The sequence below is a fragment of the Callorhinus ursinus genome, unplaced genomic scaffold (assembly GCF_003265705.2).
Source record: "Callorhinus ursinus isolate GAN/ISIS: 27379988/994484 unplaced genomic scaffold, GSC_fseal_2.0 scaffold5, whole genome shotgun sequence".
Classification (NCBI taxonomy): Eukaryota; Metazoa; Chordata; class Mammalia; order Carnivora; family Otariidae; genus Callorhinus; species Callorhinus ursinus.
The window spans coordinates 64,521,129-64,538,613 of NW_027397067.1; the positions used below are offsets into that span (position 1 = coordinate 64,521,129).

General features: G+C 37.8%; 1 long non-coding RNA gene across 2 annotated transcripts in view; it reads left to right on the plus strand.

The window, feature by feature from the left end:
• The window catches only part of LOC112823353 (uncharacterized), a 32,700-nt gene that overhangs the window by 3,506 nt on the left and 11,709 nt on the right, over positions 1 to 17,485 (plus strand). Inside the window, exons 2-4 of one of the 2 annotated variants that reach the window (XR_012378310.1) lie at positions 4,674 to 4,877; positions 9,169 to 12,976; positions 13,247 to 13,628. This is a non-coding gene — a long non-coding RNA (uncharacterized lncRNA). Of the gene's footprint in view, positions 1 to 4,673; positions 4,878 to 9,168; positions 12,977 to 13,246; positions 13,629 to 17,485 lie in introns of those variants that run through there. The other variant, XR_003208007.2, reaches the window with a different exon arrangement.

Genomic DNA, 17,485 nt, shown 5'->3' on the forward strand with positions numbered 1-17,485 from the left:
TCCTCCTCCTCCTCCTCCTCCTCCTCCTCCTCCTCCTCCTCCTCCTCCTTCTTCTTCTTCTTCTTCTTCTTCTTCTTCTTCTTCTTCTTCTTCTTCTTCTTTCTTTTAACATATAATGTATTATTTGTTTCAGAGGTACAGATCTGTGATTTCACAATTCACAGCGCTCACCATAGCACATACCCTCCTTTGGGGAGATTTTTGATTACTGCTTCAATTTCCTTGCTGGTTATGGGTCTGTTCAGGTTTTCTCTTTCTTACTGTTTCAGTTTTGGTAGTTTATAAATTTCTAGGAATGCATCCATTTCTTCCAGATTGCCTAATTTGTTGGCATATAGTTGCTCATGATATGTTCTTAAAATTGTTTGTATTTCCTTGGTGTTGGTCATGATCTCTCCTTTTTTACCCCAAAGATACAAATGTAATCATCCAAAGGGGCACATGCACCCCAATGTTTATAGCAACAATGTCCACAATAGCCAAACTATGGAAAGAGCTGAGATGTCCATTGACAGATGAATAGATAAAGAAGATGTGGTGTATACACACACACACACACACACACACACACACACACACACACACACACTGGAATATTACTCAGCCATCAGAAAGAATGAATACTTACCATTTGCATCAGTGTGGTTGGAACTGGAGGGCATTATGCTGAGCAAAATAAGTCAATCAGAGAAAGATAATTATCACATGGTTTCACTCATATGTGAAATATAAGAAACACTGCAGAGGATTGTAGGGGAAAGGAGGGAAAACTGAATGGGAAGAAATCAGAGAGAGAGAGACAAACTATGAGAGACTTAACTATAGGAAACAAACAGGGTAGCTGGAGGGGAGACAGGTGTAGGGATGGGGTAATTGGGTGATGGGCATTAAGGAGGGCACGTGATGTGATGAGCACTGAGTGTTATACACGACTGATGAACTCTACATCTGAAAATAATGATGTACTATATGTTGGCTAATTGAATTTAATTTAAAAAATAAATTAAAAAAAAGAAGTAATTAGGGGCGCCTGGGTGACTCAGTTAAGCATTGGACTCTCGATTTTAGCTCGAGTCATGATCTCGGGGGTCCTAGGATCCAGTCCGGCATTGGGCTCCACGCTCAGCTCAGTTGGGAGTCTGATTGAGATTCTTTCCCTTTGCCCCTCCCCTCTGCTCAAGCTCCATCTCTCTCTCTCTCAAATAAATAAATCTTTAAAAAAAATAAGAAGTAATTATAATTCATGTATATAGGGAATTTCTTAAATTTATATCAGATTTTACAATACTTTGGGTAAAATGTTATTATATCTACTGAATATACCAAATACACTGTGGTGATAAAGAGGGGCTCTGAAGTTGGACTTTCTGGGTTTGAATACTGGCCATGCTACTTAATATGTGCACAGCTTTGGCAATTTATTTAGTGTCCTCAATTTTCTATCTCATAAATTTATTTGAAGTATAAATAATACACAAACTTGTATGCAATGCCCAATAGACAATGTGTGTCCAATATGTAGTTTTATTATTATACTAATAGATATTTCTAATATCTATGACCACTGCCACTGAATAGTATAGGGATAAATATGTATGCATGTGTGTATGTATGTATCCTTTGCAAAATTTCATGCTATTTTAAAATGTTTAAGTTTCTTGATTCATCCTTAGGCCACTGATACTAAAATCCTCCATCTGACTTTCATCATGACCATTGTCCCCTTTGTGCTATATAAATCTAAGGGTAAGAGTATGGATGTCAGAATGTGGGTTTCAATGAATCTCTTAGAAGACTTTGATAAGTGCCTGGAGCATTTTATTTTTTAAGTACTATTGATTATTTATGTATTTATATATTTGTTTTAATTTTTTATGATACACCCCATTATTATTATTGGTGTTGTTGTTATTGATCCATTGATAAAGCATTTCTAGATTTTAGTGTGGAATACAAAAGTAAATGCAAGAACAACAAAAAATTGTCCTGTTTGTATCACAGTCTGGCCCATGACTCGAGGTCAGTATTGAAGCCAACAAAGAAAAGAAAAATAAGCCAAGGTCTGAATTCATATTTGGACTGTTGCATTCTGGGTGTGTCATGGGGCTTCACAACCTTTTAGGTTAGATTACTTACTCTGTTCTCATTTCCCCATGCTCCATGTGTTTTTCAGGAAGAGCTTCCAATGGAAAAGGCACTGGTCCATACCAGCTGCAAGAAGTTTGTTTATAATGATCAATTTAAATGAGCAAACAGAAATTGAACACCTATCCTATGACAGAATCTGTGCTAAGTGGCAGGACACAAAACTAGGTCTGCCACTCAAAGGTTCAAACTACAGTTGAAGAAAGAGGAAGCGGAGAGGCAGAGAGGGAGGGAAAGAAGGAAGGGAAACAGGGAGGGATGTCCCATAAGACTTCCACAAAGATAAGCACTAAACAGAAGAACAAACAAATTGCAGTAGAAGAAGGGATATGAGCTAAATTGTTTCAATAGTCCAAAGAAGAAAAGAGTCCTTTTTTGAACCCACCTATAAACTAAGTTTCCTACTTGATTTTGAAATAGCAGAGGGACATCCAGGTTTCCATTTCTTATTCCTTTTATTGTAAAATTAAAATTATTTTTTTAACTCCTGAAGACGTGATACTACAAGTGGAGGTTGATTATCCTTGCTGAGTTTATAGTATATCTCACCACTTTAAACAAACCTACCTCATTATATCCAGGGTATTAATAAAGCCAGAGTTCATCTAGTCTCCCCTAGCCCTTTCAGCTTAAAGCAGGGAAAGGCGGATACTAAGGGGGGGTCTTCTTGGCAGCAAGTCGGAGTTACTTTGGGAAAGGATGGGGTCCGGACAGGTTCTGGCAATGGCTGCTCAGGCAGAGCACGTAATAAGTCATTGAGATATATGCACTTACATTCTCAACGTACAGATGAGGAAACAGAGTCGGGAGGTGCGTTGTTCAGGTTCATGTGGCTGGAAAGCTCTGCACTGGGATTTGAACCCTGCTGGTCTTATCCCTAAGAAGCCACTTCTCATTTCTACTGTATCATAAGCATCTCCTCACCACGATTACAATCCTCCCAATAGGAGAAAGTCTTTTTGGACATTGAATTGCAAATAATTTTTATTCTATGTAAATTATGTTCTTACAGATGCTAGTTTATTATGGCTCAATTATTAGAAATGAGCAATAATAATGAGAAAGTGGAACTAGGATTTCATCTGTTAGGAGGTGAGACATAGAACTTCCTAACTTAACAGAAGGTCGACGCTCAAGTTCTGCCTCCTTCATCGATGGATGAAGTTCAGAGGGTGATGTGACGTACACTAGTTCTCAGCTGCCTTGTCACAAAGCTGGTGTTAGAATCTGTATCTCCTGAAACCTAATCTGTCAGCACAGATTCTTCCCCCAGTCGGTCTGGTGGTGGTAGCAGCCATGTTAGAACTGGCAATATGTCGATCTTTCTTCAGACTTCCCGTGTCTGGCTAGGTCTGTGCATCCAGGAGCAAGTAAGACTCGATGCTATGGAATCATCTTGCACCTAAAACTACGCTTGCTTAGGAGCACGGTGTGCGTGCACATATTTTAGCACAGTTTTCCAAGAAAACCTTTTTGTATTACACATCACTCAAGGGATCTGATTGTTTTAGGTCAACACAGGGAAGCATAATATATTGCTTAAGAGCAAAACATTTGGCACCCAACAGGGTTTGAGTCCTGGGTCTGTCCCTCGCTATAGCGATCTGCGTTTAGGCAAATTATCATCTCTGTGCCTCAGACTTCTCATATCTAGAATAAGGGGAATAATGATATGTCACAGAGTTATGGACATTGAAATAGGTATTATATGGAAATATACATTGCTTATATTGGGAATTTGTTCTTTTTTGTTATCAATCACATTTATTTATTCTATTGATGGGCAGTAAAGCTGTTTCTAGTTTGGGGCTATAATAAGCAAAGTTGCTATGAACATTTTTGTACAAGTCTTTTTGTGAATATTTATTTTCACTTTTCTTGACTAACTACTTAGGAGTAGAATGTTTGGGTCATAGGGTAGGTGTGTACTTTACACTACTAGAAAGAGCCAGATTTTTCCCCAAAGTGGTTGTACCATTTTATATTACCACCAACCAACAAGGTGTGAGAGTCGAGTTGGCTTTGTTCATTTTCTTTATTATACATGTTTTTTTTTTTTCATTGATTTCTGCTGTTGTCTTTATAACTTCCCTCATTCTTCTTCTTTCGGGGTTACTCTTCGCTTTTTTTCCCTACCTTAAGGTATAATCTTAGGTCTTCAGGTTGAGTTCTTTTTTTCCTTTCTTACTAGAAGCATGTAAAGCTATCCATTTCTTTCTGAGCACTGCTTTAGCTGTATCCCTCAAATTTTGATACCTGTTTGCATTCTTTTGAGTTAAAACTATTTTCTCATTTCCCTTTTTAATAAACTTACATTCCAGAAATTTTTTGACTTACAGAAAAATCGAGAAGGTAATACAGAGAGTTCCCATGTACCCCACATTCTGCTTCCCCATTATCAACATCTACATTAGTTGGTAAATTAGGTACAATTAAGGAACCATTTTTGGTACAGTTATTATTAACTAAAGTCCATACTTTATTCATATCTCCTTAGTTTTTACATAACACCTTTTTTTCTGTTCTAGGACCCCACAGGATATTACAGTACATTTAGGGATCCTATTGGCTGTGACAGTTTCTCAGACTTTCCTTGTTTTGATAACCTTGACAGTTCTGAGGAGGACTGGTCCAGTACTTTATAGAATGTCTCCGAGATGGGATTTGGCTGATGTTTTCCTCATGATCAGACTGGAGTTATATGTGATTTCTTTTTTGGTAGTGGGCTCTTGGTAAGTGTGCTTATGTTGTCCACAGGTATGGGATTATTTCCTTGATGTATTATTATTAATAATTTCTAAGTTTAATTTCATGTGTAAAGAAAGCATGTTATTAATTATTTTTTAAAAAAAACTGAGACTCGAGCTATGGCCCTGAATGGTACCATTTTTGATGTATCATTTTGAAGCATCTTTTTTTAGATCTTGGTGAGTATACCATGAGCAAGTGAAAAAAAATGTGTATTTGACAGTTACTGGGTTTATTCTTGCATAATTATCAGTTAGGGCCACAATGTTGTTCATCTTATCTCTTTTCTGATGCCTTTTTTGTTCCATTATTCTTTCAATGGCTGATAAAGGGGTAATAAAAACTTTAACTATGATTATAGGATTGTCTATTCTCCCTTTCTGTCAGTGTTGAAACTTTGGTATTAAATACACACATTTATGGTCTCTGATTAACTGATTTTATTATCATTGCAGGATGTCTGTATTTTAACTTGGTGATACTATTTGCCTTAAAATGTATCTGATATTAATATGAGATAAAATGACTCTGCTTTCTTATGCTTTTTGCATGATATATTTATTTCCACTTACTTTTTAAATTCCTATTTGTGTCTTTTTATATAAATTGTGTCTCTGATAGAATATACAGCATATGGCTGGGGCTTACAGTTGTATGCAGTGTCACAAATCTTGCCCTTTAATATGAAGAGCATCTTAAAATTTTACATGGCAGGATTATAGACTACAACAAAGCACAGAATTACTAGTTTTTAGTTTCAAAAGCCACAGTTTAGGTTTTTTTCAGGGTTCAGGTTAAAGTTTCCATAAGCTGAATAAGGTAAATAGGAGAACAACACACAGATGAGTAGAGTTTAACATTCTGAGATGCTATCAAGCTCACTGAGAGTTCAGCAACATTTGTCCCCAGGGCCAATAACGTTTAGAGCAGTTGTGTTATTGCAGAGAAACTTCCTGGGTTATCCACTTCTCCCTTGTACAACCTTGAGAAAGTTGTTTTATCTCTGCCTTTAATTTTTCTTTTCTGGAAAATCTCAAATTTCTTGGATTGATGAATTCTTAGCTGAAATAGTACTTTACTGGAGAGACCTGTCGCCATCCCATGATCAGAAGTTCATCTCTATGTTACTTTTCATAATATTATCTATCATGGTACTAATCATGATTTGCAATTATAATTTATTGATGTGTTAACTCTTTAATGTCTTACTCTTCAAATAGGCTGTAGTATACATAATGACATGTTTAATAAATATTTTTATCTCTGTGTGTACATATACATATATATATATATATAGTGTCTAGTCCAATGCCCTGACATAATAACAATCATCATTTGTTGTGTATTTATGATGTGACAGACATTTCTGTAGGTATTTATATGCAATTTTCACAGGAATCTTATGAGGCAGATATAATTATTTTTATGCTTATTTCACAAGTGAGGAAAACAACATAGGATCCAAAATGCTAAGTAATTTGCCTCAAGTTAAAGCTAGAAATGTAACATTCTGGGTCAACTATACTAAAATAATAAAAAAATTAAAGAGATAAAAACTAGAATAAAGTATAGATAATTTGGCTCAATAATGTTACCTAACAAATTCTTAGAAATATTCTACAGTGATTCATAGGAGTATGGTAAGTGCCCAGAGAGTAATTTTAAATGAATAAGAAAAGCTAATAGTCTGAGCTTGTGCTAAATAATTTACACAAAATCATCTCATTTAATTCTCTCAGCAATGTCATGACACAGACGCTGTTGAAATCCTATCTAGTGATGAAATGGTAAATGGCTGGACCAAAGTCACACGACTAATTTTTTTAAATGCCTATCTTTATCATTGATCTTCCCTCCAAAATTTTTGAGAGAATGGAATAAAGAATGGTAGTAAAGGTTCTTTGTGAAATGCAAAACAACTTCTGGTAGAGAATTCTCACAAGATAGTGTCCTACATGGTCTGCGGTAGCGGGGAGATATCACCTCAGCTCTTTATGCCTCTTACCATGACAGTCTTTGCCATGAGACTTTGCAGCTCTTTCCACTGAGTCAAAGTCTATTTAACCACACCTCACTGTGAGCTTGCCTTCATGACCAGTTTGTCCTATGAGACAATCAACAATATGACACAAATAAAGGCTTGAAAATCACTTGTTTATCGGGACTTTCTGCTTGCTGCTCTTGGGAATCCTGCAACCAGCACCATGTGAATAAATCTGGGCGAGGCTGTGGGATAATGAGAGACATGTGGCCTGTCACCCTACTGACACTGAACCAACAACCAGACTTGTGAGTAATGCCATCCTGACCACCCCAGCCCCAGCCGAGCTGCTAAGTGGGCCCAAACTGGAATTACTCAGGCAACTCACCAAATTGTCAGGAATCATACATTTTGTTGTGTAAGCCAAAATGTTTTGAGGTGATAGTTACACAGCAAGGATTAACTGACACAATTACCACCTTTGGTCTACATGTTACATACTCTTTGGGTCTGCACCACTAGACGCATGTGCCACGTGGTGTTTGTGATGGTGAAGGAGGTGGTAGAGTGAAAATAAGATAAGCAGTTGAAATCAGTGTACCCCATACTATGCAATAACCTGATTCGCTTTTATTTAAAGTAAGAGAAATATGAATTCAACTGTGGCTAAGCACATTCTACCCTTAAGTACAAATAACCACGGTGTAGATGAAATATTTTTGGTGATTATATTTTACTAAAAAGGATATTATAAAGGATCTTTTTTTCTATTATCCAAACACACTAGCTGGCTTATTCTGTAAGACATCTTGGAAAGAACATTAATTAATTTTCATGCTAAACTTGGTCTGCAACGTTGGCCTCATTGGAGGAATAAGGTTGTTAGGGAGCACTTCTGCAATGTTCCCTTCAGATCATTTTGTCTAATCCTCTTCTAACCATAAGACATCTTCTATAAATGCAAATATTTGTTGTTACTTAAAACTATAGATAGAATCTATTTAATATATAGCAAACACTGCCAGGATGATCGTGGTAAGCTCACAAAATCAAACATATGGTTGACTATCATCAATCAAAAATAAACTGGATATTTTTTATCATAAAACAAACAGAAATCCATTTAAAATATACACGACTTAAGGAGTTATAGCATTCATTTGTCACTGTATGGGAAAGCTCATTCAGACGCCAAGTGCCAGGGTTCTTTCTTCTTGGACAACTCAGTCCAGTCTTTTGTCTTTGGCCAAATAGCTTATGCCAGGCACATGGAAAGAACACAGGGTTCAGATTCCAAAAAATTCTGTTTGATTTTTAGTATTATAATTAATAAGCCATGTTTTGTGGGATAATTAGACTACTTAATATCTTTGCAAATAAACTTTCTTATCTCTAAAATAGCTTATATTTATTGAATATTTACTATGTGCCGGGACTGGACAATATGCTTTATATGGGATATCTCATTAATTCTCACAGAAACCATAGGAGGTAGACTTTTCATTATTTTCACTTTACTTACAAGGAAATTAAGGCTTGGAGAGTTTAAGTAATTTGTCTGAAGTGATAAAGACTGTGATTTGTAGAGCTGGGGTTCTAGACAGTTCTGACCCCAGAGCTCAAAACTGTAATTACTCTGCCATAATCATTATCCCCCCGCCCCACGCTACCTTCATCTCAGTTCTCTTGGGAATTTTGCTCCTTTTCAACATGAAAGCATTAAAATAAGGGTAAAATGTGAGTGCATATGTAAGAGTTTATGTACTTTCAAGCTTAGTGCTTTCGAGCACTATACATATTAATATTCATTCAACAAATAATTATAAGCAGCTACCATGCAAGTAACAATTGCCAGACTGGATTTCAACCAACCCAGTGTATGGATACAGACAGTTACTCCAAGGAATGCACACTAAAAGTTGGAATTGTCCTCCATGACACCAATATCCAAAAGTTCACAATGTACCCCAAATATTTTTGTTGCCTTTAATAACTCTGTTGATCGTCTGTGAATATATGTAAATATTTTTGAATTAGCATGTGTATCTTCATTCCCTACCTCTGGGGTAACAAGTTCCATATGTTTATTCTCAACTCAGTTGTCCTTTTGTTTGTTGCTTAAAGTCTCTCAAATTTCAAAGGATGTTTCTAGTATTCTGAGATCTCATGAACGAGTTATAGCCAACTTATTTAAATCCTTCATGATTGCATAGATTTCAATTATATCTTACTCGGTCTTTGTTTTCCCATCTTCCCAATCTGAAGAGTCATAGTATTTTTGAAACTCCTTTTAGAAACATTAGGTGTTGTCTCTGTGATGCCAAACATCTGGCTGAATATGGAATAAAGAAGGGAAGCATCAGGATGTATTCACATATCCAGCTGTTTGGCATTAGGTAAGTAAGTTTCTACTTCTCATTCAGATATATAGAGGCAGGGACTGTATGGCCATCTCTTCCTTCCTCTAAGGGTTACTGACTGGTGCAAGAGGGTAATAGGGTTTAGGAATGATAAATCAGGATGTCATGGTGTCAACACATCCAAAGAGGTGATTGAATTCAATTTCTGTTCTCTGGCTTTGAAACAATAAGATGATTTTCCTCTAGTGACTTGCAATGGCAGAGAACTGAAAATGAATTCCAAAAAGGAAGCCTCCAAGAGTGTTTAGCAACTAGATGGGGGCTTTGTTGCTGTTGTGGTAAGTTTTAAAGTTAGGACATCCTGTGGTTTGGGAGGGATCAGAAAAAGTGACCAGGAAGAACTATTAAGGAAGTGTTCTTGAAAACCTTTTTCTCAAACGAGGCCATAATTGTGTAACTTGTATAGAGTTGCAGTACTTTCATAGTGTACTGCACAAGACATCTTCCATGATAAATTACCTACAACACTTGGATAATGGAAGAAAAGGGCCATTTAATATTACATACAATAAGCAAAGTATTGCGGTTTCTAATTAAGTGCCCAAGTCTGTTGTACAATGAACTATTTGTTGAACTTTTAAAATACAATTTGGAACCTTTGAGTAAATGACTTACGGCCATGTGGTAAAAAACAGAGACATTTATGCTGGGACACATGGATTGCATTATCTTTTCTTGGGCTTGCTTGCTCTTCTACAGACTGGGAGAGACTACCTGGTATAGCCAGAAAGCAAGAATGCAGGTGATTTGGCAGGAAGGACCCTACTCTGCCTTAGCCAGCAGTAAGCCAAAGGTCATTCTGAAAGAAATCCTTAGATTAGCTATTGTCTGGGAGGTGGTACCTTCTGATTTTGAAATGCTAGTGACATCAAGGACAAAGAAATCCCAATAGGGCCCAGGGAACTGTGTACTAGTTTAAGAAGGGTTCCTTAGGTCATGTTGTGCAACAACCTGTTTCCTGAAATTTACCTTCAGGGAGAAATTGAAACCCTTCCTTGTGCCTGGTTATATAACTTAAGGACAAGAGAGCACATGCCAGCATGTTCATGCATATATTTTGATCCCTTTAATAGTCTTAAGTTATTTGAAGTTCCCATTTACTTGGATTTGGCCAGAAACAGTCTCAGTTCTCAGAAAAAAAAAATGTCTTAAAGAACCACCAAGAGGCTCAAGAGGCTTCTGGGACATCAAACATCTTTACAGACATTTTTGATGAGTCAAGTGTAAACAAATCAGATAGATAGAGGCCAATTTTTTTCTTGACAAACATGAACTTAATAACAAGGAAATGAGGCTTGGGAGGGAAAAAGAAAAGGTGGGAAGGTCTTGGGAAAACATGTTCTGAACTTTGATGATCACAAAGTGTTATACAAAGATTTCTTGATACATGAACACGACCAGAGCTGGATTCACTCAACACTGCTATTGTTCCAGCAGGAAATCTGGTGATAACATTTGGTTCAGTTGCTATTTAGTATCTGCCGAAAGTGACTCTGATATAAACTCCTCCATGATGTCACAGTTCTGCATAGTAATTGATCGTACTGTTTGGGGGTGCCCTTTTTTTTGAGAATTAGAATACTTCCTTGCTTAGTAAATGTGAATATAATCACATCTAGAATTCAGGAAGTACAAGTAAGGATATCAGAAAAGACTTCTTGTATAAGAGGATGCTTAAAATAAGTTTTAAAGGATATGAAGAATTTAGCCATTCGTAGAAATATGGTCGAGCTAGTAGGAAAAATGCTTCAGAGCATGATAGAAGTGAAGGGCGTTTTCAGGAAACTACAAATAGTCTGGATTCCTAGCATGTCAAGTGGAAGGAGGTGGAAGGGGCTGAGATTGGAAAGGAAAGCGGGGCTCAGATCAGGACAATATTTGGAGGGTAATTATTAACTTTAGAGAGGTTGTAATGAGGAAGAGGAATGGTCACATTAGACCTGGTGCTTGGCTGCGATGTGGAAAATGAATGAGATGGAGCTAAGACTATAATTGGGTAAAAGATCTGAGTGATGTTGCACTATTTCGGGAAGGATCTTAAAAAGATCTCAAAAGTGGCCATGGAAATAGGGGTAGATGGCAGGATGGGAGAGTAAATAAAGAGAATCTCTTTTTCTAGCAACAATACTAAAAGCTAGCAAAGATGGAGAGGTGGCGGCTAGCCTTCCAATAAGCACAAACTCTGGAACACAGATTTTGGGTTCAGGAGTCTGGGTTCAAAACCCACCACCAAAACTTACCAGATGGGTGACCTTAGACAACTCACTTAATCTGTCTGTTCCTTGGTTTCTCCCTCTGTCTAATGGGAATAAAATAATCTAACTCAAAGGGTTGTTATAGGAGGAATAATTGAGTTAATATGTGAAGCATATAAGGAGTGTCTGGCAAAGAGTAAACATTACACATTCTATATTAATAGTGTGCTATGCACAGGTATTGTGCCCAGCTCTTAATATCTATCTTCTTGGTTAATCTTTAAAATAACCCCATGAAAAGGGCATGGCCTTCTTATTTTTCAGATGAGAATACTGCAGCTTGGAGGGTTTACACAACTTTTCATAACTTTTCCATAATCATAGAGCCAGTAAGTAATAAAAATGCAATATAAGTCCAGAGCTCCATGCCCTTAACATTTTGTTATGACTTCTGTGAAAGTTCAAGTCTTCTTGCCTCTGAAGAGGGAGAAACTCAGGCATAACATACAATATATGATGCCTTCTCTCCCATTCGTGTCCAGAAGAGGGTGCATGCAGCAGTATGCTTCATGGGAGGTGGCGTGGTACCACAGAAAGTAGGGAAGTTCAAATTTAGGACACCTGGTTTAAATATCAGCTCCCTAACTTATGATTATTGCTTTGAGAAATTTCTTCATCTGGGTGTGGTTGAAGATGGAAGATAATCAAACTGGAGAAAGCCCTTTATAAATGATAACATGCCAGATAAGCATTAGTCACTGATTGTCACTTTAAAAAGAGTAAAATAATAGTCAGCCATGATCGTGACTCCGTCTTTTCTCAACCAAGAAAGCCAGCAATAAATAAAAATCATCCCTCTCCAACATCATTAATTCTACATATTCAGGAAAAATATCTTTGTCACTCTCCATTGTACACAAACTTGAAAAGGTAATTCACTGTTGCTTCTTACTTCCTTCCAGTCAGCACTATGTTAGCATGACTCAAACATTATTCTAAATCATTTAGCATAAATGAATGCTTCTTCCAGATGGGAGGAGAGAGGAGTAAGACCAAAAGAGAGCAGCTCAGAACTTCCTAAACTAAGGTCTTTTGTTCTCTGGGGATCCTTGAGCATATTCCCAGTAGTCTATGAGATTTTTTAACTTGGGAATTTCATATCAATTGCAATCTAAAAATATGTACATAAGCATATTTTTGACCATCTGATGGCAACCTCACAACCAAGAATTGTCCCCATATTCAATAGTGTTTTTGTTTTGAGTTTGTTGTACCCAAGTAGTTCTACTTCATCCTGGGCTAGAGTGAAAAAAACATGGAGGCAGAATTACTATGTAAACGGTGCATTTCTGCCAAGTGAAGGCCAAATGACATCATGTTATGGTTCCACAGTAGTTGGAACAGAGAAGAGTGGTGGAAAAAATGACTGATCTCACAGCACACAGATGTATGGGCACGATGACCGCAAAAGAACTTGAACCTTAACAGTGAGTACCATGTTCCTTTGTGAGTGGTTTTAATTTCAAGAACACAACAACATCCTTCACATTAAATAAATGTTACTAAATTGAATTTCACTGCATTGCAACTTTTGTTTGTATTTAATTAGTAAATGTGTTTAAATTTTATAGTTTAATTGATTTATAGACATAAGAAGTTACATCCAGGTTTAGAATTGGATATATTTTAGCAACATTTTAACAAAAATAATTTAAATCAACATTGACATTAAACAGAACTTCTGTTTCTTTTGAAAGGAGTCTATCCATCACTCAAATTTGAGAAACACTGAAATAATGGGAAAGAACACAGATTTTGGAATTAGGTAGAACTGGGTTCAAGACTCAATTCTTCTGCTCCTTGGCTGTATCATCTTAGGTGGGTTGCTTTACTTTTCTAAGCCTTAGCTTCTTCCTTTCTAAAAGGTGTTCATGATAATAATCACAAGCACAAATTCAGTTCTTCCTATGTGTCAGAAATGCTAAAAGTACTGAGCCTACATTAATTCTTACCATTAAAACAATCCTATGAAGTATATACTAATATTTTTTTTTCCATAGGTGAGGAAATGAAACAGAAAAATTAAGCAATTTGTATAAAATCACATGGCTGTACCTCTGAAACAAATAATATATTACATGTTTTTTGTTTTTTTATTTTTTTTAAAGTTTTTTTTTATTTATTTATTTGAGAGAGAGAGCACATGAGAGGGGGGAGGGTCAGAGAGAGAAGCAGACTCCCTGCTGAGCAGGGATCCCAATGCGGGACTCGATCCAGGGACTCCAGGATCATGACCTGAGCCGAAGGCAGTCGCTTAACCAACTGAGCCACCCAGGCGCCCATTTTTTTTTTTTTTTTTTTTTTTTTAAAGAAGATAGTAGGAAGGGAAAAATGAAGGGGGGGGAATAAAAAGGGGAGATGAACCATGAGAGACTATGGACTCTGAGAAACAAACAGGGTTCGCGGGAGGGATGGGTTAGCTGGGTGAGGGGTATTAGAGAGAGCACATATTGAATGGAGCACTGGGTGTTATACGCAAACAATGAATCATGGAACACTACATTAAAAACTAATGATGTGGGGTGCCTGGGTGGCTCAGTCGTTAGGCGTCTGCCTTCGGCTCAGGTCATGGTCCCAGGGTCCTGGGATCGAGCCCCGCATTGGGCTCCCTGCTCAGCGGGAAGCCTGCTTCTCCCTCTCCCACTGCCCCTGCTTGTGTTCCCTCTCTCACTGTGTCTCTCTCTGTCAAATAAATAAATAAAATCTTTAAAAAAAAAACTAATGATGTAATGTATGGTGATTAGCATAACATAATAAAATAAAATTTTAAAAAAATCACATGGCTATCAGAACATGGATCTAGGTCATCTGACTCTAGAGCTGAAGCTTAACCACTTTGTTACACTGCCTTTAGAACATCCACCATGGTTTCTTACATAAATTTGTGTTACATATATTCATATGCAGCTTTCCAGGATTAGTTTCTGAGCTCTCTCCTGACACAATCTAAGTTCCATGGTTGCCCTCCCTCCCCAGACTGGTAGAAGCACATTTGGGGAAAAGCTGGGAACAGTTCCAAAGACAACTCCTATTAGTGTCACAAGGACTAACTCGTTCCTTCTCAATGTCTACTGAATGTCAGACACTGTGCCTAACAATTAGATGGTGACCTCATTCAAACATGAAACAACATGGTTAACAAATTAATTTCATTTAGGAAGGAAACTTTTTTAATGCTGAGTAATATTCCGTTTAATGTATATACCACATTATTTAATGCACTCATTCATAAGTGGAAATTTAGGTTGATTCCATGTCTTGGCAAATATGAATAGTGCTGCAGCGAACATGGGAGTTCAGATACATATCTCTCAGGATCCTGATATCACTTCCTTCAGATACATAGCCAGAAATGAGAGCAATAGACCTTATGAAAATCCTGCCATTTGCAGCTACATGGATGAACATGGAGGTCATAAGGCTAAGTGAAATCAGCCAGACACAGAAAGACAACTGCTACAGGATACCACTTATCTGAAAAATCTAAAATAATCAAACTCATAGAAGCAGAGAGTAGAATGGTGGTAGCCAGGGGCTGTGAGGAAGAGGAAGTGAAGATATGTTCGTCAAAGAGTACAAAATTGCAGTTATGCAAGATGAATGCGTTCTAGAAATCTAATGCACAGCATGGTGATGATAGATAACTATCCTATACAGTTTATAGTTGACCCTTGAACAATGCAGGGGTCAGGGGCACCAACACTCTCCTGCAATTGCAAATCTGTGTATAACTTTTGACTCCTTAAAAGCTCAACTACTAACAACTTTCCATTGCCTGGAAGCCTTACCAGTAACATAAACAACTGATTGACACATATTGTGTATGTTATATGTATTAGACTGTATTCTTACAATGAAGTAAGCTAGAGAAGTATTATTAAGGAAATCACAACGAAGAGAAAAATACATTTGCAATAGTCTGTGTGTGTATTTATTGAAAAAAATCGGCCTAGAGGTGCCCCGGCAGGCCAGGGACTGCGGAGGCAGCTGGCCTGGCCCCCGGATTGTGATGTTCTGCACCTGGGGGTCTGGATCTGCAGTAGCAGGCACAGGGCAGGCCCACAGGAGGTAACAGTGGCTGGGAGGCATAGTACATACAGCTGCCCCTTATGTGGAGGGGTACCCACAGGCAGTGGTTAGCAGCAGCTGCTGCCATACGTGGCTGCCTGGCTTCTGGAAGCCTCAGGATGGGAGGAGGGTCCTTGCCAGCACAGGAAGGGCGCAAGGCCAGCAACCCTGGAACCCCGAGAACTTGGAGTTTCTCTTGGGATTGCTCACCGGACCACTCCATCCTGCACACAGGGCGACCTGCAGCCCTGCCCGGTCCCGGCCCTGAAGGCTGCTAAAAGCTTTGGCTGGCCTCCGCGGATACTCAGGAGACAGCAGGTGAGATCTCTTGGCCAGTCGCCTTTGATTCAATCCTGTGAAAACTTGAGCAGGCAGTTGTAAATAAATGCCTTGTGGCTTTTGCTGTCAACCCTGAAAAAAAATCCAGGTATAAGTGAATCTGTGAAGTTCAAATCCATGTTATTCAAAGGTCAACTGTGTATGTTTGTGTACATATATGTGTATATATACAGAAAGAGAGAGAGACAGAGAAAGATTTATTGCTAAGGATTGCTTATGTGATTATAGAGACTGGTAAGTCCAGATCCAGGCAAGCTATTAGTATATGTGAGTATAGTTTCATGAGCCTGAGACCCAAGAAAGCCAATGCTTAAATTCTAGTCTGAGTGTGAGTCCAAGTGTTAGCTTTTATTACTTGAATTACAAGAGGAGACTCATTTTCTCAGCTTGAACACAGTCAAGGAGAGAGAGAAAACCCTTTTTTACTCAGCATCTTTTCTTTTATTCAGGCCTTCAGTGAATTGGATGAGGCCCATCCATTTGGAGAGTAAAAATGACTCAAATGTCTATCTCCTCCAGAAACACCTTCGCAAACATACACAAAATAATGTTTAAACAAATATCTGGGCACTTCATGGCCCAGTTGAATCGACATATAAAAATAGCCATCATAGTAATCCTTAAGATGACTGATTTATACACTGATGAACTTCATTCATGTACTCATTCAACCAGTGCATCAACAAATATTTTACTGGCCTCCATGTGCTAGGCACTATACCAAGCTGAATGTTCAAAGGTAAATAAATCTCATCCTGTCCTCAAGACTGCAAAATCTATTGGTCACATTGATAAATAACTATTACCTATGATATAATATAAAAATTATCCTCAGAAAGTATTCTATGATCCTTGATAATTGAAACCTTTAGTGTTTTGTAAATATGTTTTAAATACACAGGTTTTGCACTTTATAAATGGAAGCCAAGCTCAAGCCCCATCTTTATAGGGAAGGTCTTGAAATCCAAGAGTAAAAGCACTGATTAACTTCTGTGAGCTTTAGTTCTCTCCACTGGAGTTTCCCATAGGGTGTATCCCACAAAGCATGGATCTTCAATTATGCCCCACTGGATATGTTCTGAGGAATTGGAAATTGGAGGAGGGAGGGTAAGACTCCTATTCAGTTTCCCTATAAACATCTTTGACGCAGTGGGAATGGGAGGTGAAGGTAGTACAGAAAGGGTTCATTTATCTAGCCAACCAATAAAATGGCAATGCCCCCTTCATATACAGGGTATCAAGTACCACAGGGAATCAATCCAATCACATTTAGCAGTGAATTGGAATTAAAATCTAATGCAAGGTGAGGGGGAGATAGAGAGAAAGGATGGGGTATACCACTTACCATGTCTTTCCTGAGAAGTGAACTATTTTTAGGAGAGGAGCTCAGACTAATAATTTGGTTTACGTACCCCTCATCCCTTTCCAACCCTTAGCATGGAGGTTTTTGGAAAGAAAAACTGTGGGGGGTTATTAAAAAAAACATGGTTGAGAGGTAATTAGGTGGAACAGGTAAGAACTTGAGCTCT